At 45.6% G+C, this 22,206-nt stretch overlaps 1 protein-coding gene across 2 annotated transcripts in view; it reads right to left on the bottom strand.

The window, feature by feature from the left end:
• Positions 1-22,206, bottom strand: part of LOC144826381 (uncharacterized) — a 190,747-nt gene that overhangs the window by 143,645 nt on the left and 24,896 nt on the right. The window contains exon 2 of one of the 2 annotated variants that reach the window (XM_078684709.1): positions 19,882-19,904. The exons of the other annotated variant lie outside the window; for it this stretch is intronic. The gene's annotated coding sequence lies outside the window, so the exon portion shown is untranslated. The remainder of the gene's footprint in view (positions 1-19,881; positions 19,905-22,206) is intronic. 2 annotated transcript variants of the gene reach the window in all.

Genomic DNA, 22,206 nt, shown 5'->3' with positions numbered 1-22,206 from the left:
ATTTAAAATATTTTACTGCTCCTATTAGCGCCGCATTTTATACAAAGCGCTTGATTTCTTTGCACTTTGCACATCGTTTTTACCTGCTCATAATTTTATTCCCGACGTGGTATCCTACCTAAATTGTTTTTCCCCGCACTGCCTTGCTCCCTGAGCCTACCTCGGTCGATTTTGGGGCTGGGAGGCTCTCCCTCGAATTGGCAGAAGCGCGGCGGCCATTTTGGGTAGGGGAAGCGTCCAGTCACCAGCATAAAAGGCAACGGTCATGACTCCGCGCAGCGTACGCGGTCAGCGGACGCGCCGGATCTGCGTCGGAGTCGTGCCAGAGTCCTGCCCGTCTGCGCCCGTCCGCGATCAGGACGCGGCCGAGGCCAGGTACTCTGTGGATACCCCAACATCTTGCCTCAACACATATAGTAAGGAGTCTCTTTTATCGCTACAACACAAATGTTGTGCTCTCACTGTTTCTCTTCAAAGGGACTTAGCCCTATATCCAGAGTTGGGCATACCTTGCAATATGTTGAATGACACATTGGTCCCTTGCCCCTTTGATCAGCCGCCGTCTCAGGCCCCTAAAGACACCAGCAATTTCTCCATTAAGGCTGGCCTAATTAATTGCCGCTCCCTGCCTAAACATTCTCTCGATATCGCCCAGTCTCTGATGGACAATAACTGGGATTTACTTTTTCTTACGGAAACATGGCTGGAGGATGAATCTAATCCGTCTTTATGCCTGGCCATTCCCCCGGAATATAATATCCTATGCGCCAATAGAGCGGGTCGCAACCGGGGAGGTGGGGTAGCTATTATTTATAGATCCCAATGGACTATCTCTTCCTTCCCTTACACACAAATTGAACTGATTGAAGCCCTTCCCTTCTGTATTAAATTAGCTGAACACACCACACTGACAGGGCTACTGGTCTATCGCCCTCCTAAATCTAAGGCTTCCTACTTGGCTATATTTTTGGATTATGTCCTTCAGGCTAGCTTACGCTATGCCAATTTTACCTTATTAGGAGACCTAAATTTACACACAGAGGACTCTTCTGACAAGCTTTGCCTTAACTTTCTTTCTACTTTAAAAGATGCTGGATTAAGCCAACTGGTTTCTCAACCTACGCACAAAGCTGGTCATACTCTTGATCTTGTTTGCTCGAATTTCTCTAACATCCTGATTGAGGATCCCTATCCGGTGATTTGGTCGGACCACTTTTTTATCCCTTTTACTATTCACTTTTGCCAGCATGTGAGACCTAGAATTCCCCCTAAGGCGGTAGGACGTAATTGGAGTAAGATCTCCCCTGGCAGTGTTGCCCTACATCTTGTAAATACCACTCCCAAAGACGCCCCTGATTTAGATTCACGCCTGACTAACCTCAACTGCTGGATCACCTCTGCTATTGACTCGCTCGCTCCTATGCGACCGATTAAAACTTTTCGAGCAGCTCCCTCCGCCCCATGGTACTCCGACGAGCTTCGCAAATATAAATCTTCTTGTAAGCTGTTGGAGCGCCGGTGGAGGTCATCCTATGCTACTGACACAAAATTTAAATATAAACTGGCCCTCAAAGAATACCGTAGGAAAATAATTGAGCATAAAAAACGTTACCTGGAGGAGAAAATTAATAAAGCGCATGGCTCGGCCAGGGAAATTTTTAACACAGTGAAGACTTTCACAGATCCCTTGGCTCTTAAACAGTGTCTTCCAGTCTCTCAGGCCCTTTGCTCCCGCCTCTCTGACTTCTTTGAAGACAAGATCGCGAAGATCTATGACACCTTCCCCAAGAATAATGATCTAGGGAGTGCTACGTCTTTACCTGACTGCATCGAGTCTTCCTCCACCTTTTCAGACTTTGAGGCAATCTCCCTGGAACACTCACTGATGGAATTGTCTAGATGCCGCTCCGGCTCACCACTTGACCCTTGGCCAGCCGAGCAATATAAATCATTGGCCTCTTTTCTTAATCCCTTCCTCAACTACATCTGGAACGACTCGCTCAAAACCGGAATTTTCCCGGAGTCTTGGAAACATGCCCAACTGGTCCCTATCTTAAAGAAAGCTAATACAGATCCTAATGAGCCGGTGAACTATCGACCCATCTCTCTGCTCCCAGCCCCTGCCAAGGTCCTTGAAAAGCTAGCGCAGCAACAACTGGCAGGTTTTCTTGAATCCCACGGTCTACTTCATGAATCCCAACATGGTTTTAGAAAGTGCCATAGTACTGAGTCAGCCCTTATAGAAATGGCCGACTCTGTGCGGTGGAAACTGGATGGGGGTTCCAGAGCGGTGCTGGTGCTGCTCGACTTGTCGGCAGCATTCGACACCGTCTCTCACCCCATCCTGATTGACCGTCTTCGGTCGAAGGGCATTCAGGGGAAGGCCCTGGAGTGGCTGACCTCTTTTTTGTCTAATAGCACCCAGGCAGTCTATACTCACCCTTTTACTTCTGTTAGCCGTACCCTGAAATGGGGTGTCCCTCAAGGCTCGGCTTTGAGCCCACTATTGTTCAATGTTTATTTTTCTCCTCTGGCCGAACTCATTGCTAGGTCGGGCATTATAGCTACTTCCTATGCAGATGATATTCAGCTGCTTTTCTCCTATGAGAGTGCCACACAAACTACTTTTGATCCTTTGAAGAATTGTCTGCGGGACATTTCAAAATGGATGGACCATAACTGCCTCCGCATGAATGCGGCGAAAACGGAGGTTCTCTTTTTCCATCAACCCTCCCCTCTAGATGCAACTCTCTGGTGGCCACAGGAACTCAGCCTTCCCCCTGTCCCTAAGGACTCTGTAAAAAATCTAGGGGTCAAGTGGGACTCAAATCTTTCCTTTAGTAACCAAATACAGACGGTTTCTGCCGCTTGTTTTTCCAAGATCAGGATGATTAGGAAATTCATCACCTATCTCCCCAGTGACACCAGGAAAACCATAGTCCAGGCATTGATTACATCTCACCTGGACTATGCGAACGGCCTGTATTTAGGGTTGCCCGCGGGCCTGCTACATCGGCTCCAGACAGTCCAGAATGCGGCGGTTCGGCTGGTCTGTGGGGTTTCCCTACGCACCCATATTTCGCCACATCGCAGAGCATTACATTGGCTACCAATCCATCAAAGAGCTGCATTCAAAGCCATGACCTTAGCCCATCGAGCAACTAGGGGTAGGGGATCGGCCTACCTCTCTGTTAGCATCCGTCCTTACTGTAACTCTTGGAACCTCCGTTCCAACTCCCAACATCTGCTTTCCATACCAAGATTCAGGAAAGCACGTTCTGGAGGTAAAACCTTCCAGGTCTGTGCCACAACTCTCTGGAACAAACTCCCGATCGCAATTAGGATGATTCAGGAAGAATTACCCTTCCGTAAGGCACTAAAAACTTTCCTCTTTTGTTAACCCCCCCAGGATTATCACTCTGCTTTCACTCAGAAGCGCCGGGACACCCCGTTGGGGTAGCTGCGCGCTATATAAAATACACAATAATAATAATAGCTTCAGCAACATGTTCATCCAAGTTGATGGAACTTGTTACACCTATGATCTTTGTACCAGGTATAATAGTCTGATTTTCCCTGTTGATCCTTTGATTTTCTGTGTCAATTCTGGATAACGCATCAGCCTTTCCATTTTGTGCTCCCGGTCAATAGGTGATGACGAAGTCGTAATCGGCAAAGTACAAAGACCACCTCAGCTGTCTTGGTGTAAGTGTTCTGGCTGTTTTTAGGAACTTTAGGTTACGATGATCTGTGAATACTGTTACTTGGTGCCGGGCTCCCATAAGGTAGTGTCGCCACTCCTTGAATGCGTCCTTTATTGCCAGCAATTCTTTTTCAGTAATGGTGTAATTAATTTCAGTTGGATTCAGTTTCCGTGATCGATAAGCTACAGGATGTAGCTGGCCAGTCACCTTGTTTCGTTGAGATAAAACTCCCCCGACTGCCTGATCTGAAGCATCGGTCTCCACATAAAATGGTTCCGCAGGATCGGCATGTTGGAGGATAGGTGCTGTGGTGAAGTCTTTTTTTAAAGACTTAAAGGCCTCTTCAGACTCCTCTGACCATTCAAATCGAATTCCTTTCCTTAACAGTCGTGTGAGAGGGAGAATTTTCCGTGAGAACTCACTAATGAATCTCCTATGAAGCCTTGAACTTCCTTCACGCTAGTAGGAGACTTCCTATTTACCACTGATTCGATTTTTCTCTTATCCATCAGTATACCGGTTGGCGAGAGGACAAATCCCAAGAACTCCACTTGAGTAATTTTGAAGGCGCACTTTTCCAGCTTAACAAACAGTCGATTCTCTCTTAGTTTCTGCAGGACTCCTCTGACTTGCTCTTGATGTTTACTCTGATCTGAAGAATAGATTAGTATGTCATCTATATACACAATTGCAATTTGATCAATAAAATCTTTTAAAACATCATTGATGAAGTGCTGGGAGCGTTACATAGACCATAAGGCATGACTTGGTACTCGTATAACCCAAACCTCGTTCTGAAAGCTGTCTTCCACTCATCACCTTCACGCATCAGTACCAGGTGGTATGCCCCTTTCAAATCCAACTTGGTGTAAATTTGCGCCCCTTTTACTTGATCCAGGAGGACTGATATGAGAGGTAAGGGATACCGATTCTTTTTGGTGATTTTGTTGATGGCTCGGTAGTCTATGCAAGTTATCAAGTCCCCTTCCTTCTTAGGCACGAAAAATAGAGGCGAGGATACTGGAGATTGTAAAGGCCTAATGAAACCATTGGCTAAGTATTCATCCAGATACTCTTTTAGGTGATATGCTCTTTTTCCGTTAACGAGTATACTCGGCTGCACGGTACATTTTAACCGGGTTCTATGTCGATTTTACAATCGTATACACAATGAGGGGGAAGTTGCTCAGCTTCTTTTTCATTGAATACATCTTCAAGTTCCTTATAATCATCGTGTATTTCTGATGCATTAATGACACACACTGAGGCTTCTACTGAACACAAGGAATGCGCTGGATTAGGCTCTCAAATCTTTTCCTTATCTCCAAAACAATTCTCTTGACAATAATCGGAATCCATCATAATTGTTCTTGTGCTCCAATTAATCGTTGGGTTGTGTTCAGTAAGCCAAGGAAGCCCCAGTATTAGCTGAAATTGAGGAGCATCTATTAAATTGAATTGAATTTTCTCCTCGTGTCCGTCGTTAGAAATGAGTTGTATTAATTCCGTATGACTCACAATTGGTCCGGAAGAAAGATTTGTCCCATCAACGGCTCGGACTGGTTCACTTTTAGTTTTTTGAATCGCTTGTATTCCCATCTTGTCTGCGAATTTCAAATCACAGAAGTTTCCTGTGGCTCCTGAGTCTACCATCACAGAAACTTCTGTCAGGGTGATGTGTCTGAACTTAATTACCATGGACAAAATAAGATGAGGAGCTGATGACTGCAAGGTGTTAGCCACTTGATGTTCTCCTGAAGTTGTCTTTTGATTCACACCCACCTGTTCAACTCCTTCCACAGGTGGTGCAACTAGTTTTCCTTCGGCTTGAGAATGGTTTTCGGTTTCTTCAGATAATTTCTAACAAAATGCCCTCCAGAGCCACAGTACATGCCCAAATTGCTTGCCCTCCTTTTCTCTTTCTCTTCTTTTGATAAAGGACCTCTTACGGTTCCAATTTGCATAGGCTCCACTCCTTGGTGTCCTTCGGCATTTCTATTTCTGTTGTGTCTTGAAAGCTATATCTTGTGCTTCTAGAAATACACTAATGTTAATAACCTGCCAACCTTATCTTAATCTATTTAATTCTATGGTATCTTCACTTACTCTCTTTTAACAACTTGTTGTCTTTTCTTTTGCTTCTAGATAATCACTTTTAATGGCTGGACTTCGATGAACGCTACTACTCTACTTTTGCTGGTAAGTATTATCGTTTATGCATTTAAATGTTTTGTCAGTTCAATACTCTTATTCGTTCTAATTCACTTAACTTAATGTTTCTTCTGCCGTTGTTTCTCCCAGATGGTTGTGACTAACCCACCACGTCTTGACTGGCTACGCTGTGAGAAGTGCTGTTGTTGGCGTCTTTTCCGGTAAGTTTATTCCTCAAGGTACCTTTGAAAATATTCTCCCTGCCTCCAAAACTCTGTTTTCTCATGGAACTAACTAGACTCTATCCTTTATACACTTCTTGACTAAACTACGAATTTCCTGACAGAAAATACTCGAGTCGCCGAATTTGCTACTTACTCCGTAGAATCTCAGGTGAAGTGCGCACTTCTCGCAGCGCTCGCGCCTCACCTAGACCATTGGGCAGCTGGAGCAGGAAGACTAGACCGCTACTTGATGTTCGACATCGGCGGCCATCTTGGAAAATCGATGTCGAACTAATTGGTCCAAGAATTCGTTTTTGGCTGTAGTTCACTGATTCTGCATCCCCCCATGCGGGTCAATGCTAGAATTTGAGTTGGGGTCCTGACAGTACCCCCCAACAATGGAGGTCCTGCCGTTCTCGGCTTTGTAGGAAAAAGCTGATGAAAGGACCTTACCAATTTTGGAGCATGAACATCAGTATCTAATTCCCAAGAACTTTCCTCTGGACCGTAACCTTTCCAGTCTATCAGATAGTACAGTTTTCCTTTAGATTTCTTGGAATCTAAAATCTCTTTGACTTCAAACTCTGTGCCACCTTCCAAATGAATTAGTTTTGGGGGCATGATTCTTCGCAAGATTACAGGTGTCTTCTTCAGCAAGGAAACGTGGAAGACTGGATGAATTCTCAATTTGGCAGGTAGTTTTAATCGATAAGTGACTTGAGACATCTTTTCCTCAATTTGAAATGGTCAATGAACCTAGATTGGAATTTCTTATTGCCTTTTAACCTAAGGTTTTTTGTGCTTAACCAAACATGATCACCTTTTTCTAGGGGAGGTCCCTCACGCCTTTTTCCTGTCTGCATAGTCCTTATACTTTCTTTTTGCCAATTCTAGATTCTTAATTGCGCTTTGATGGACTTGCTCTAAATGAGAAACTACCTCCTTGACTGCTGGAACTGCTGGAACTGCCTGATCTATTTGTTTTATTGTCAGATTAGGATGTCTTCCATAGTTCATGTAAAATAGAGAATAACCAGTAGAGACATTCTTCGCATTATTGTGAGCAAACTCTGCGGTCCATAGATAATCTGACCAATGTCCATCTTGCTTCAAAAGAAAAAGGTACTGTTCTAACTCCTGGTTTACCCTTTCTGTCTGCCCATCTGGTTCAGGGTGGTGACTGGTAGAGAACCTAACCTCTGTACCTAGACCTTCCATAAAAGCCTTCCAGACACGAGATATAAATTGGGACCCTCTATCTGAAATAACCACCTTAGGGATTCCATGTATCTTGACTATTAGTGTGCTGAAAATCATTGCTAATTCTTCAGCCGTAGGTACACCTTTCAGTGCCGTGAAATGAGCCATCTTGGACAGAGCGTCCACTACTACTAAAATGGTATTGAAACCCTGACTAAGGGGTAAAGCTACAATGAGATCTAAAGTTACTGTGTGCCAGGGGTAGGGTGGTGTGGGTAGTGGTTGGAGTAACCCTTTCTTAGCCTGCCGTTCTGATTTTCCCTGAGCGCAAGTTTCACAGGACTTTACGTATTGTTCTATATCCTTGGTAATTTGTGGCCACCAGTAGTGTCTCTTGACGATGTCTTCAGTATTTGCTTCTCCTTTGTGTCCCGCTAACACCCCATCATGACATTCATGCATGGCTTGCTGTTGTAACACTTTGGTAGGTAGATATAAGGCCTCTTTAACATAGGGTAAATTATGGATGATTTTTCTTCCTATGACTTCTTTTGCCCATTCTTGCATGCCCTCTGGACTCATAGCTTCAGGGACATGTTCTTCCAAGTTGATGGAACTTGTTACACCTATGATCTTTGTACCAGGTATAATAGTCTGATTTTCCATGTTGATCCTTTGATTTTCTGTGTCAATTCTGGATAACGCATCAGCCTTTCCATTTTGTGCTCCCGGTCAATAGGTGATGACGAAGTCGTAATCGGCAAAGTACAAAGACCACCTCAGCTGTCTTGGTGTAAGTGTTCTGGCTGTTTTTAGGAACTTTAGGTTGCGATGATCTGTGAATACTGTTACTTGGTGCCGGGCTCCCATAAGGTAGTGTCGCCACTCCTTGAATGCGTCCTTTATTGCCAGCAATTCTTTTTCAGTAATGGTGTAATTAATTTCAGTTGGATTCAGTTTCCGTGATCGATAAGCTACAGGATGTAGCTGGCCAGTCACCTTGTTTCGTTGAGATAAAACTCCCCCGACTGCCTGATCTGAAGCATCGGTCTCCACATAAAATGGTTCCGCAGGATCGGCATGTTGGAGGATAGGTGCTGTGGTGAAGTCTTTTTTTAAAGACTTAAAGGCCTCTTCAGACTCCTCTGACCATTCAAATCGAATTCCTTTCCTTAACAGTCGTGTGAGAGGGAGAATTTTCCGTGAGAACTCACTAATGAATCTCCTATGAAGCCTTGAACTTCCTTCACGCTAGTAGGAGACTTCCTATTTACCACTGATTCGATTTTTCTCTTATCCATCAGTATACCGGTTGGCGAGAGGACAAATGCCAAGAACTCCACTTGAGTAATGTTGAAGGCGCACTTTTCCAGCTTCACAAACAGTCGATTCTCTCTTAGTTTCTGCAGGACTCCTCTGACTTGCTCTTGATGTTTACTCTGATCTGAAGAATAGATTAGTATGTCATCTATATACACAATTGCAATTTGATCAATAAATTCTTTTAAAACATCATTGATGAAGTGCTGGGAGCGTTACATAGACCATAAGGCATGACTTGGTACTCGTATAACCCAAACCTCGTTCTGAAAGCTGTCTTCCACTCATCACCTTCACGCATCAGTACCAGGTGGTATGCCCCTTTCAAATCCAACTTGGTGTAAATTTGCGCCCCTTTTACTTGATCCAGGAGGACTGATATGAGAGGTAAGGGATACCGATTCTTTTTGGTGATTTTGTTGATGGCTCGGTAGTCTATGCAAGTTATCAAGTCCCCTTCCTTCTTAGGCACGAAAAATAGAGGCGAGGATACTGGAAATTGTAAAGGCCTAATGAAACCATTGGCTAAGTATTCATCCAGATATTCTTTTAGGTGATATGCTCTTTTTCCGTTAACGAGTATACTCGGCTGCACGGTAAATTTTAACCTGGTTCTATGTCGATTTTACAATCGTATACACAATGAGGGGGAAGTTGCTCAGCTTCTATTTCATTGAATACATCTTCAAGTTCCTTATAATCATCGTGTATTTCTGGTGCATTAATGACACACACTGAGGCTTCTACTGAACACAAGGAATGCGCTGGATTAGGCTCTCAAATCTTTTCCTTATCTCCAAAACAATTCTCTTGACAATAATCGGAATCCATCATAATTGTTCTTGTGCTCCAATTAATCGTTGGGTTGTGTTCAGTAAGCCAAGGAAGCCCCAGTATTAGCTGAAATTGAGGAGCATCTATTAAATTGAATTTAATTTTCTCCTCGTGTCCGTCGTTAGAAATTAGTTGTATTAATTCCGTATGACTCACAATTGGTCCGGAAGAAAGATTTGTCCCATCAACGGCTCGGACTGGTTCACTTTTAGTTTTCTGAATCGCTTGTATTCCCATCTTGTCTGCGAATTTCAAATCACAGAAGTTTCCTGTGGCTCCTGAGTCTACCATCACAGAAACTTCTGTCAGGGTGATGTGTCTGAACTTAATTACCATGGACAAAATAAGATGAGGAGCGGATGACTGCAAGGTGTTAGCCACTTGATGTTCTCCTGAAGTTGTCTTTTGATTCACACCCACCTGTTCAACTCCTTCCACAGGTGGTGCAACTAGTTTTCCTTCGGCTTGAGAATGGTTTTCGGTTTCTTCAGATAATTTCTAACAAAATGCCCTCCAGAGCCACAGTACATGCCCAAATTGCTTGCCCTCCTTTTCTCTTTCTCTTCTTTTGATAAAGGACCTCTTACGGTTCCAATTTGCATAGGCTCCACTCCTTGTTGTCCTTCGGTATTTCTATTACTGTCGGGTCGAACTCAATCGAATCTTGGAACCACAGATCGAAAATCTTTTCTCTTTTCTCCTTTTCTCTCAACTTGACGAAAGTCGATCTCCAATACTAGATCCACCAACACTGAAATTTCTGTCGGCCTATTCGGTATTTGAGCTAACACATCCTTAAGCTCATCTCTTAAACCGCGATAAAAAACTGCCGCTCTCTTGCTCTCGGGCCAGACCGTCTCTACAACAAGTTTATTAAACTGAGCCAAGTAGCCCACTAAATCTCGGTTTCCCTGACGTAAGTCAAGTAGTTCGTTGTCCACTGCTTGAGTGATTCTTCTTCGATCAAATATCCGAAGAAATTCTTGTTTAAATTCTTCATAATTTCGCAACAAAGGATTATCTCTAGAAACCAGGGGCATTGACCACGACGCTGCATCCCCACTCAAATATGACAATACAAAGGCCACTTTGGATTGCGCGTCGGGGAAAATTGAAGGGCGGCACATGAAATGTAAGGTACATTGCGTAATGAATATTTGCGCCTTTTGCGGATCTCCACTGAAGCGCTCTGGGGAAGCTAAGGGAATCACTGGGGACAAGGAGTGAATTACTTGTGTGGAAATTCTATTTGCATTTTCCAATGTAGGATCTATAGTATCTCTGCCAGAACCTAATGGTTGTCTAACTCGCTGTGCTAATTCTGCCGTCTCTTTTCTTGAATTTACTAATTCTTGCCTAAGCCTTTGATTATATTCTCGGACTGCAACAAGTTCTTTTTATATAGCATCTAATACTGCCCCTAACGTCTGTAAATTGATTCCCTCTGCCATCTCTGTTCGGGTGTCGAGTGCAACGTGGTCACTTCACTCTTGACACCGCGAGGATTATAATGCACTTAAGAGTATACGGTATGGCTATATCATAGAACAGCTATAAGGAGATGGTTCCGAAAGCTGCAGAGGGGCTCAGCTCATGCTAAGGCACCCTCTCACATAAAACCAAGCACTCTACCTCCAGGATTGTCGAGGTCTGCCATAGGAGTGACTTATAGGTGTATATGTGTCTATATAGATATATAAATATAGGTATACTATATCTAAGTAAGGGGTGATAACACCACTTTACCCAGGCTGTGTGAACAGACCTGTGGTGTCAGTTTGGAAGGCAAACCAGGGGTGGCACAATACATGCTGCAGCCCCTGGTAGGCCTAGGGTGAACCTATGCCCTGGGTACCTAGGGTACACTATACAGGGGCTTACAAGGGTGACCCAGTAACCAATCTGGTATGTACCTAAAGTACAGTGTATCAATTTAGAGAGAGAACAGCTGGGCTGTGGTCCTGATTAGCAGGGCCACAGCCAGATTAAAGTTGAAAAACCGTAGAATAATAGCAAAAAGTGGGGGTAACCATAGGAAGCAGACCCAACTCTCCTACACTGCGTGACGTTGAGAGCGTCTGGGGGAGCTCCGAATAGAGTGAGAGTACTCTGCGACTTTTGGAGCGTGATCTGTGTCTTGATGAACGATGCGACGTTGATGGAGAATGTCTGGACGTCGTTTGACTTTGCGTCACCATCACTGGTGAATCGTTAGCGTGTGATCTTCTCCTCGACGTCGACCTCTCAGTGTGATTCAATGTTGAATGATATGATGTGGAACACCTGGAGACAACAGACTTCGCCTTCGAAGTTGAGCTTTGCAGGAGACCCCAATGAAGTACGAATCGGCTGCGAAATCCTTCTCGACATTGTGTCTTTATGCCTTGCAGATCTCTCTCGACTTTGATCGTCTACTGGAAGCCAGCGGAGTCGAGATCGGGGCACTTCTCACCATCGATGAAGACCACCGTCTCGACGGCGAACGACGCCTAGCGTACTTGACCGTAGGTCTCGACGACGAGTCCTTCATCGCCATCGGCGAAGATCGAGCCCTCGATGTTGAACGTCGCTTGGATGACGACAACGGAGGCGATGAGTGCTTTGCCTCTGGTGACAACGAGGCATGTCTCGATATTGAACGCGAATCTATGACATAATATCGACAGACAGAATATCTACCTACAAAAATATCGATACAAAAATATCGAAGTCAAAAATATCGGAGTTAAATCTTCATACAGGTAAGTACATAAATATCGAAATTTTAATATCGTAGTACAAAAATATCGAAAGTAAAAATATTGTTTTTTTAAATGTATTAATAATACTGTAAAAATAGTTTAAAAATACATATAATTTTACAAATATTAAATAAAAACATTAAAACATATTTAGAAAATTATAACTAATACATATACATTTAAAATAAATTAAAAACGACATATAAATTAATATATATACATACTCCACATATTGCAACAGTAGGGAAAGCGTTGGATAGCGTAGGGGTAAACATTACTATTCCAACTCCAGAGGGTGCAACAGTAGGGAAAGCGTTGGATAGCGTAGGGGTAAAAATTACTATTCCCACTCCAGAGGGTGCAACAGTAGGGAAAGCGTTGGATAGCGTAGGGGTAAACATTTCGATATTTTCGATATTAGTAACATACATACTTTAAAAAAAACAATATTCTGCCTGTCGATATTTTGGACATCGATATTCTATACCATCGAAATTAAAACATCGATATTATTGTATATCGATATTTTAATTTCGATATTTTTTCTCACTACCTTGAACGCTGCTTGGTTGATGGCAACGGAGACGCCTAGTTCGACGCCGATGGCTGATGAACCAGCAACGGTGGATCATGTCTCGACTTCGAACGCCGACCTCACGGCGATGACGGCGATCAATCCCTTGCCATTGGGTGAGCCCGCACCAACGGAGAACGACTCCTCGATGCTGATCGTCGCCGGGTTGACGACGGTGGAGGATCCGACGTACCTGTAGTCTTTGTCGACGACTGGAGTTCTCTCGACAGTGAGCCCGCTGCCGATTGTCTTTTCGGCGACGTTTTCGCTGCTGATGAAGGTATTTGTGGCGCCGAGGCGGACGCCGACGGAGATCAGACTGGAACCTTACTTTTAGATGGAGATCTGGCTATCTCTTTCCTCTTCTTCATCAGAGACCTGCCTCTTGAAGGTGACTTTCACTTCTCAGCCAGCCCATAGAGGCGAATCCTCTCTCTGTTCTTCAGAGTTATTTTGGACAGTGACTGGCATGGCAAGTCTTGGGAGCATGATCAGAAGGAAGGCAAAGAATACAAACAGGATGGGAGTCTGTTTTAGCCTTCTTCTTGCCACAGGAAGGCCAAGAGAGGGCATATTTGACTGGATAATTATGCTCAACTCTCTCAAAAATAGAAGAAAAGTACTTCAACAGCAAAAAAAACTTCGAAGTAAAAGGTTTGTGACAAAAAGTAAGTAGTAATTTCTGACAGAATTAAGAAAAATCTGAGAGCTGAATTTATCAGGGTCCTGACAGAAGGAGCCGGAAAGAACAACTGACCTAACTGTCACCTCTGAGGCATGATGGGAAGCTAGGGGTCATGGCTGCCTTTAACGCACGGTGCCAGCTTATTCTGTGTGTTTCTGTGGGTTAGCATTTCAGATTTCTACACTGATGTTTCCACAATGCAGCCTATGTGCTGGCAATATTTTCTTCATTTCTCTTTGCAGGATAATGATGTTTGGTGCGCATTAAAGCAGTTTTCAAATGTGTTTCTTTCTCCCTGCTTTATTGAAATTGTATTTATATGCAAGGGAAATTCTTAAAACATTGCTCAGCGTTTTTCACTATATGGAAGGCTGCATTGTGTGTTTATTGTTATATATATATATATATATATATATGGATATATATATATAGAGAGCTACAAATATGGTTATCACATATATGTTTTATATGTTTCCGGGGTCCTGCACAAGGGCAGGAATATTCATGTGCTTATGACTATTGATGAGAATCCCCTGGAAGAGAACAGGGTGGTTACTCCCCCTTCCAATGGACGACCTCCAAATTAGCATTCTAAGACAGGGAGTTTCAAAGTGCTCACGCCTTTGGTATGTGAATCTGGCTTCCATCACAGGAGAGGATGCCGACCGCCCACCTCCCCCCTATCCTATGTCCAAAGCCCATTTGGTGCTTGGACAGACAGGAAACATAGTAGTCAAAGAGACGTGTTCATCTTCAGGCTAGTTCCACCACTATGGTGGGCTACCTGAAGTGAAGACAAAAATCTGAATTCTGCCATCTTTGTGATGGCGAACTTGGGAATTCTGGGGCATTTCAGGTGGGTACTGGTGGTAACTGACTGACTAACCAGGCCTAGAGCCAGTTGTATGCTAAAAGACACTTTGGGGCCGATTCTGATCCTGGATTTTTATTTTCCATACAAATAGGATTTTTATTTTTTTCCATACAAATTGTAAAAGTCCCTTCCAACCCGTGTAGTACGATTCGTACGGGAAAAATACATACAGATCGGCTCGATCCTTACAAATCGGATCGGGAAAAGCTGTACGACACGGACTTGTAAAAAAGACCATATAATTTGTAAAAAGGCTGTCCAACCCGTCAAGTATGATTCGTACCGGGTTGTCAGCATACGATTTGTATGGAAAATGGCCTGTATATGGGGAATGACTCGTACCGGGCAACGAAGCGAACCCCTATACGTCTCGTACCCTGGTATGACTCGTTCTGGGGGTATGACTCATACCGGGGTATGGGTCGTATAGGGGTATGAGGCATACAGGGGTCCCCCCACATGCGAGGCGTGTGTATGGTGCGTACCCCAACATCGCACATGTACGCACCGTACGTACGCGATTTTGGGGTACGGTGCGTATATGCGCGATTTTGGGGTACATACGCGATTTTGGGGTACGGTGCGTACGTATGCGATTTTGGGGTACATACCCAATTTTGGGGGACGGTGCGTACATACGCGATTTTGGGGTACATACGCGATTTTGGGGTACGGTGCGTACGTATGCGATTTTGGGGTACATACCCAATTTTGGGGTACGGCGTGATTTTGGGGTACATACGTGATTTTGGAGTACGGTGCGCACATACACGATTTTGGGGTACGGTGCGTACATACGAGATTTTGGGGTACGGTGCGCACATACACGATTTTGGGGTACGGTGCGTACATACGCGATTTTGGGGTACGGTGCTTGTACATGACCAGCACCCCTTTATCGTGTATGTAAGCACCGTTCCCCACTTTCAGTGTCATCCGTACGCACCGTACATACGTACCCCTGTATTCATGGGGTGTACGACGCGTACATGAGGGGGTCTGTCTCGTACTGTTTTTGGGGCGTACAAGGTTTTTCTGGCACTTTTTGGCTCTTGTAAAAAAATTGCCGTACCGAGTGCCGTTTGTACGAATCGCACTTGCCGGGTTGTAAACTGCTGCCGGAAATACATGGAAAGTCGCGTACAGAGCAATCCGAATCGGAATCGCTTGTATATACGAGTTGTATGGTCTTTTTTACAATTTGTATGGAGTGCGTCTATTTGTACTTCCTAGGTTGTAGGGGCCTCCTTACAAGTACGAGTTGTATGGGGAAAATGCTCCATACCACGATTTGTACAGCGTTTTTCCAGGATCGGAATCGGCCTCTTAGAATACAGTGAAAACACCTACATACACAATGCGTTGGGGTACCCCTGTGATTAGCATGACCTCCTCTGTAAGCCACTAGACCATAATAGGGCAGGGGGATTAAAACTACCTCTTAAAACGCGCCACGGGCTCGTTTGCACACTGTTGAAGGGAGGGGGGAGCCTGAGGTGACGTGTGCAAACACACCCTTTGGCCATTTTAACTTGGGGGATAAAGTCCCCTTGAACTTTGAGAGTCCCTGGGGGCCAACTAACCCACCAGGTATGTCCAGTAAATGCATTAGAGTTGCATTGCAGAGAGGTGTAAAATGGGACATGGCCTCGGACCACCTCTCTGCAACACAGCTCCGTGGTGCTTACAGGAGGTACATGGTGGGCTAGTTGGACCCAGGGACTCACAGGGTTAAAGGGACTTAATGCCTCAACTTAAAACACCCCACAGGATGTGTTTGCACATGTCACCTCTGGCCCCGCCCTCTCCCTTTATCACTGCGCAAAGGCGCCCTGTGTCAAGTTTTAAGTTGGGGGATTAAGTCCCCTTCAAGCCTGAGTCCCTGGGTCCAACTAGCCCACCATGTACCACCAGTAAGCATGACAGAGCTGCGTTGCAGAGAAGTGGTCCGAGGCCATGCCCCATTTTACACTTCTCTGCAATGCAGCTCTGTGGCACTTACTGGACAAACCTGGTCGGTTAGTTGTCCCCCAGGGACCCTCAGGATTGAAGAGGAATTAATTCCCCAACTGAAAACGCGCCACAGGGTGTGTTTGCACACGTCACCTCGGGAACCGCCCTCTCCCCTCACCACTGTGTAAACACACCCCGTGACGTGTTTTAAGTTGGGGTATAAAGTCCTCTTGAATCCTGAGGGTCCCTGGGGTCCAACTAGCCCACCAGGTACCTCCAGTAAGCGCCACAGAGATGCGTTGCAGAGAGGTGTAAAAAGAGGCGTGGCCTCTCAACACCTCTCTGCAACACAGCACCCTGGCGCATACTGGAGGTTCTAGGTGGGCTAGTTGGTCCCCAGGCACCCCCAGTATTCAAGGGGAATTACTTCCCCATCTCACAATGCGCCAGGGTGCGTGTTTGCAGAGTGCTGCAGGGAGGGGGCGGGGCCTCCGGCACAATGTCGGTCTTTTTTTCAATTACATTTTTTAAGAAGGGGGCTGTGTAGCCCCCCTTCCTTTCCTATTTTATTGGCCCCAGGGACCCCATCCCCCCTATTTTTTCATTTTTATTGTTTAAAAAGGAAGGGCAAAGCCATACTTGACCCCAGGGACCCCATCCCCCTGGGCATGGCCAGTGTTTTTTTTTTTATAATTCGAGGGGGGCTGCTTGGCCCCCCTCCAAAGGCCATTTATGGCCCTGGGGACACCGTCCCCCGGTGGCGGCCTTTGCGTTTTTTTTATTATGTGGGAGGATGGCCGCGTGTCCCCCTCCCTGGCCACTTCTGGTACAGGGAGCCCATCCCCCGGGGCCTGGCCACTTCGTTGGGGACGGTGGGGGGTCCACAATTCCCCTGCATTGCTTTTCCACAAGGGGAGCTGCTAAGACGCAGCTCCCCATAGGGAAAAGCAATCTGCTTTAGTTTTTGGACGAGAGAGCAGGTTTCCCTGCTCTCTCTTCCAAACACAAAACCACAGTTTGCTATGACAGGGTGGGAGCTTTTTTGGGCCCTCGGTGTCCTTGAGGGACCACCTGAGCAGGCCTAGGGGGTCAGGGTGTTTCTACCCTGCCCCCTTTTCTCGTTTTGTGCGTTTCTTTTACTGCTATCTTGTGCCGCTAGATATTGAAACTTTTATTTTTTTTCTCAGCAACTACTGAACGGATTAAACACCATTTAGGAAAAAGTTTTTTCTCAGGCAAGGGCCACCTTCATGCCAAATTTGGTGTAATTCCGTTCAGCATTTCAAGCTGTAGCCGTGTCTAAAGTTTCCTATGGGAAATTTATTTTTTCACCTTTTTTTTTTAATTTCTCAAGAACTACTGAATGGATTTACACCATTTAACAAAAAGAGTTCTTTCTGAACCAAGGGCTACCTTTTTGCCTAATTCGGTGTAATTCCGTTCAGCAGTTCGGGCTGTAGCCGTGTCAAAAGTTTCCTATAGGAATTAACATGGAGAAAACAAGTTTTGGGACCACCCTTTTTTCTCGGCCCCCGTTTGCCGAATCACCTAAAAAACTTCCAAGATAGGAGCGGACCGGAGCGGGACCAACGTTTTTTCGCGAAGGTTCGTCAACCGGAGCCAACGTTATTGGGAATAGAAGAAACGCCTTTTGAATAGAAACAAGGTCCTATCTATAACTACCTACTGGCACCAGCCAGTAGGTAATATATATACTTACGGTGCTTAATTTGTAAAATATTATCTCCAGGTACTCAAATATTTTTAGGAGGCCACATCCACCTCTCCCAAATCCACCCACTTCCTCCAATGGCTCCACCGATTTACGCTATTGCCTCCACACACATCCTCAACTGGCACTGCTAAAAGCTAGATGTAATATCACTGTACAGATAGGTGCATGTAGTGCTCCGATGCAGTAAGTAACACTTCACAATACTTGAAACACACTGTTACCAAGTGGGACCCTACAGCACAAGGGGGATCGTTTATCCACATGAGCAGTTATCACATGGAAGGAACCAGGCATCACATGGACATTTTCAATACACAGTAGTAGTTAAGATAATCCTGCGTCACGATTGTGACGTAGGATTATCTTAACTTAGTGACTTACTGTACCACACAGACATTTGCTACACTTCAGGTTCTTTGCCACACGGAGGGAACTTCATCCTTCCACTGGGAACTTTCCCACACTAGCATTTGTCAGATCTTTACTGGAGGGGTTAATTACGTGGCTATTGGCCCTGTGGGACTTTGATCATACACACCATGTAGCATCCTTAAAGATTTTAGGGGAGTGAAACCAGACTTCACATATTCAAAACAGGAAAGGGTCAGCGAGATTATTTACAATAATATTTGTCAGCTTCTGTATTACAATATTGAAAACATACCTCACTATCCGTGAATATTAGATGAAAACACATTTTGAATTTGGACGAGTGTGCTTGGGCTCCTGTCTGTAACTTGGCTGATGAGGGCATTAAAGAGCTTAAACCGGATCATAAAATCCAAACCTGTTCTGAGCAGGGTCCCACAAAGTTAGTTTGGCCCAGGTACAGCAAAATCCTTATAATGTTCCTGATCTGTCCTTCCTGAAAACTCAAGCCTTCTCCCGTCATTTGTATAAGTATTAAGTGTGAGTGTCAAGTTGAATGCAGCTGGGAGGCTCAGTGTTTTGTTCAACACATTCAAACACTCACTTTTGTCATTTAGGTAACTGTGACGTCATAAAAAAGCAGCTCCTTGGAACCATGGACCTGCGCTAAAATACACATCTGTTAAACTGATTAAATAGATAAAATGCCTAGGAATGTAATGTCACAAATGAATACAGTTTTTACATTAACCCCTTCCATGCTGCCGGCAGCACTACCTCGCTGGTGCCGCACTTCCGCAAAATCGCGGCCGCATGGAAGGTGTTAAAATGCACAAGTCATTTAAAAAAAATATGTACTGCCTTTTATATGTCTATATAAATCTGCAAAACAAAACAAAAAACAATATCCTCCCACCCTTTCTCCTGTACTGATGACGGCTGCAGCAGATCATGAAAGGAAATTTTGATGAAAAGTATGACCGTTTTTCGCACAGGTTGCAGCGTTGGTACAGAAGGATGCTGTGCTTAAAGACTTCAGAAAGACCTGAACTCCAGGATTCACAGAGCGAAAGTGAAACTTCTCGACGTTCTGTGCAAACATCTTTCCATGGACAGAGACGTCATCGAGTGATCCTCGCCCTCTCTCTCCTGCAGGCATGGACGATATTGCCCACTACATGTCCCCGGCCGTTACAAAGCATAGCCACACAGTGACAAACAACAATCTCCCCACGTGTGATAGTGACGGCCAATTGGTAGTATCCTCCTGCACAACGCACATGCTGACTGCGCATTACACAACTAGTAACACACCCTAGATTGTGCCTACGCCTGGGTGGCACACTCTCTGGCATTACCAGGCAGATATGCAATTGAACCAGGACTGGTAGGTACATTTATTTGTATTAATTACTGGGCCCATCGTACAAGGGGGCAAAATTCAGTAGCCCCAGCCCTGTTAAATAAGTGCCGGTGCTTAGCACAAATTAAGCACTGTATATAGATCTTATACTTACCAATGGTACTTGAGTTCTGCCACCTGCAAAAGAAAGAAAGAGAAAAAACAAGGACAGTGGCTGCTAAGGGTGTTGGTTGAGCTCCATTGACTTTCCATTGAAATCAATGGAAAGTCCATGACGAGTTACCCTTGTCATTAGCGCTGAAGGGGTTAACAGACTAAAACTTCATACTAACATAACAGCTTAACAAGAGAGAAGCTACTCACAGCAGAGGTTAAGGTAGGAGATACAATAGGATTGGGATTGACGTTAAAGAAGTAGTAGAGACATTGATAGGAAGGGAAAGTTTTAATGTTGTGATTTGTATTTCAGATGCCTTGCTGAGTAGGGAAGAATTCCCAAGCAGAAGAGCGGAAGAGTAGAATAGACTGGGCAAGGAGAACTGTAGAATTGGATTCTGTCTATTGCAGGGAGCATTGCTTCTATTCCCGAGTCTTCAATCATCATCCTTCTCAACCATCCCTTTTGGCGGAGACACCTCTTGTGATTTGATAGTTGAAGCTCCAGAAGTTCCTGTGGAGTAACAAGACTTGAAGGTGGTATTTGATGAATAAGTGACTCAATTGGAAGTATGATTGTAAGATCGAGCTGGAGTCTTCTCATACCCCCTGGTGTGCTGTAATACTCACAGGAGGCGGGGCTGGGGCTCCACAGCTCATATCTATGGTCTCAGACCCAGAGTCTTCTCATACCCCCTGGTGTGCTGTAATACTCACAGGAGGCGGGGCTGGGGCTCCACAGCTCATCTCTATGGTCTCAGACCCAGAGTCTTCTCATACCCCCTGGTGTGCTCTAATACTCACAGGAGGCGGGGCTGGGGCTCCACAGCTCATATCTATGGTCTCAGACTCAGAGTCTTCTCATACCCCCTGGTGTGCTGTAATACTCACAGGAGGCGGGCTGGGGCTCCACAGCTCATATCTATGGTCTCAGACCCAGAGTCTTCTCATACCCCCTGGTGTGCTCTAATACTCACAGGAGGCGGGGCTGGGGCTCCACAACTCATATCTATGGTCTCAGACTCAGAGTCTTCTCATACCCCCTGGTGCTGTAATACTCACAGGGGGCGGGGCTGGGGCGCCACAGCTCATATCTATGGTCTCAGACCCAGAGTCTTCTCATACCCCCTGGTGTGCTGTAATACTCACAGGAGGCGGGGCTGGGGCTCCACAGCTCATATCCATGGTCTCAGACCCAGTCTTCTAATACCCCCTGGTGTGCTGTAATACTCACAGGAGGCGGGGCTGGGGCTCCACAGTTCATATCTATGGTCTCAGACCTGAGTCTCCTCATACCCCCTGGTGTGCTGTAATACTCACAGGAGGCGGGGCTGGGGCTCCACAGCTCATATCTATGGTCTCAGACCCAGAGTCTTCTCATACCCCCTGGTGTGCTGTAATACTCACAGGAGGCGGGGTTGGGGCTCCACAGCTCATATCTATGGTTTCAGACCTGAGTCTTCTCATACCCTTCTGGTGTGCTGTAATACTCATAGGAGGCGGGGCTGGGGCTCCACAGCTCATATCTATGGTCTCAGACCCAGAGTCTTCTCATACCCCCTGGTGTGCTGTAATACTCACAGGAGGCGGGGCTGGGGCTCCACAGCTCATATCTAGGGTCTCAGACCCAGAGTCTTCTCATACCCCCCGGTGTGCTGTAATACTCTCAGGAGGCGGGGCTGGGGCTCCACAGCTCATATCTATGGTCTCAGACCTGAGTCTTCCCATACCCCCCTGGTGTGCTGTAATACTCACAGGAGGCGGGGCTGGGGCTCCACAGCTCATATCTATGGTCTCAGACCCAGAGTCTTCTCTTACCCCCTGGTGTGCTGTAATACTCACAGGAGGCGGGGCTGGGGCTCCACAGCTCATATCTATGGTCTCAGACCCAGAGTCTTCTCATACCCCCCGGTGTGCTGTAATACTCACAGGAGGCGGGGCTGGGGGTCCACAGCTCATATCTATGGTCTCAGAGCTAGAGTCTTCTCATAACCCCCTGGTGTGCTGTAATACTCACAGGAGGCGGGCTGGGGCTCCACAGCTCATATCTATGGTTTCAGACCCAGAGTCTTCTCATACCCCCTGGTGTGCTGTAATACTCACAGGAGGCGGGGCTGGGGCTCCACGGCTCATATCCATGGTCTCAGACCCAGTCTTCTCATACCCCCTGGTGTGCTGTAATACTCACAGGAGGCGGGGCTGGGGCTCCACAGCTCATATCTATGGTCTCAGAGCTAGAGTCTTCTCATAACCCCCCTGGTGTGCTGTAATACTCACAGGAGGCGGGGCTGGGGCTCCACAGCTCATATCTATGGTTTCAGAC

Source organism: Lissotriton helveticus, chromosome 3_2, assembly GCF_964261635.1.
Source record: "Lissotriton helveticus chromosome 3_2, aLisHel1.1, whole genome shotgun sequence".
NCBI classification, from domain to species: Eukaryota; Metazoa; Chordata; class Amphibia; order Caudata; family Salamandridae; genus Lissotriton; species Lissotriton helveticus.
This window is presented reverse-complemented; position numbering and strand designations above follow the sequence as displayed.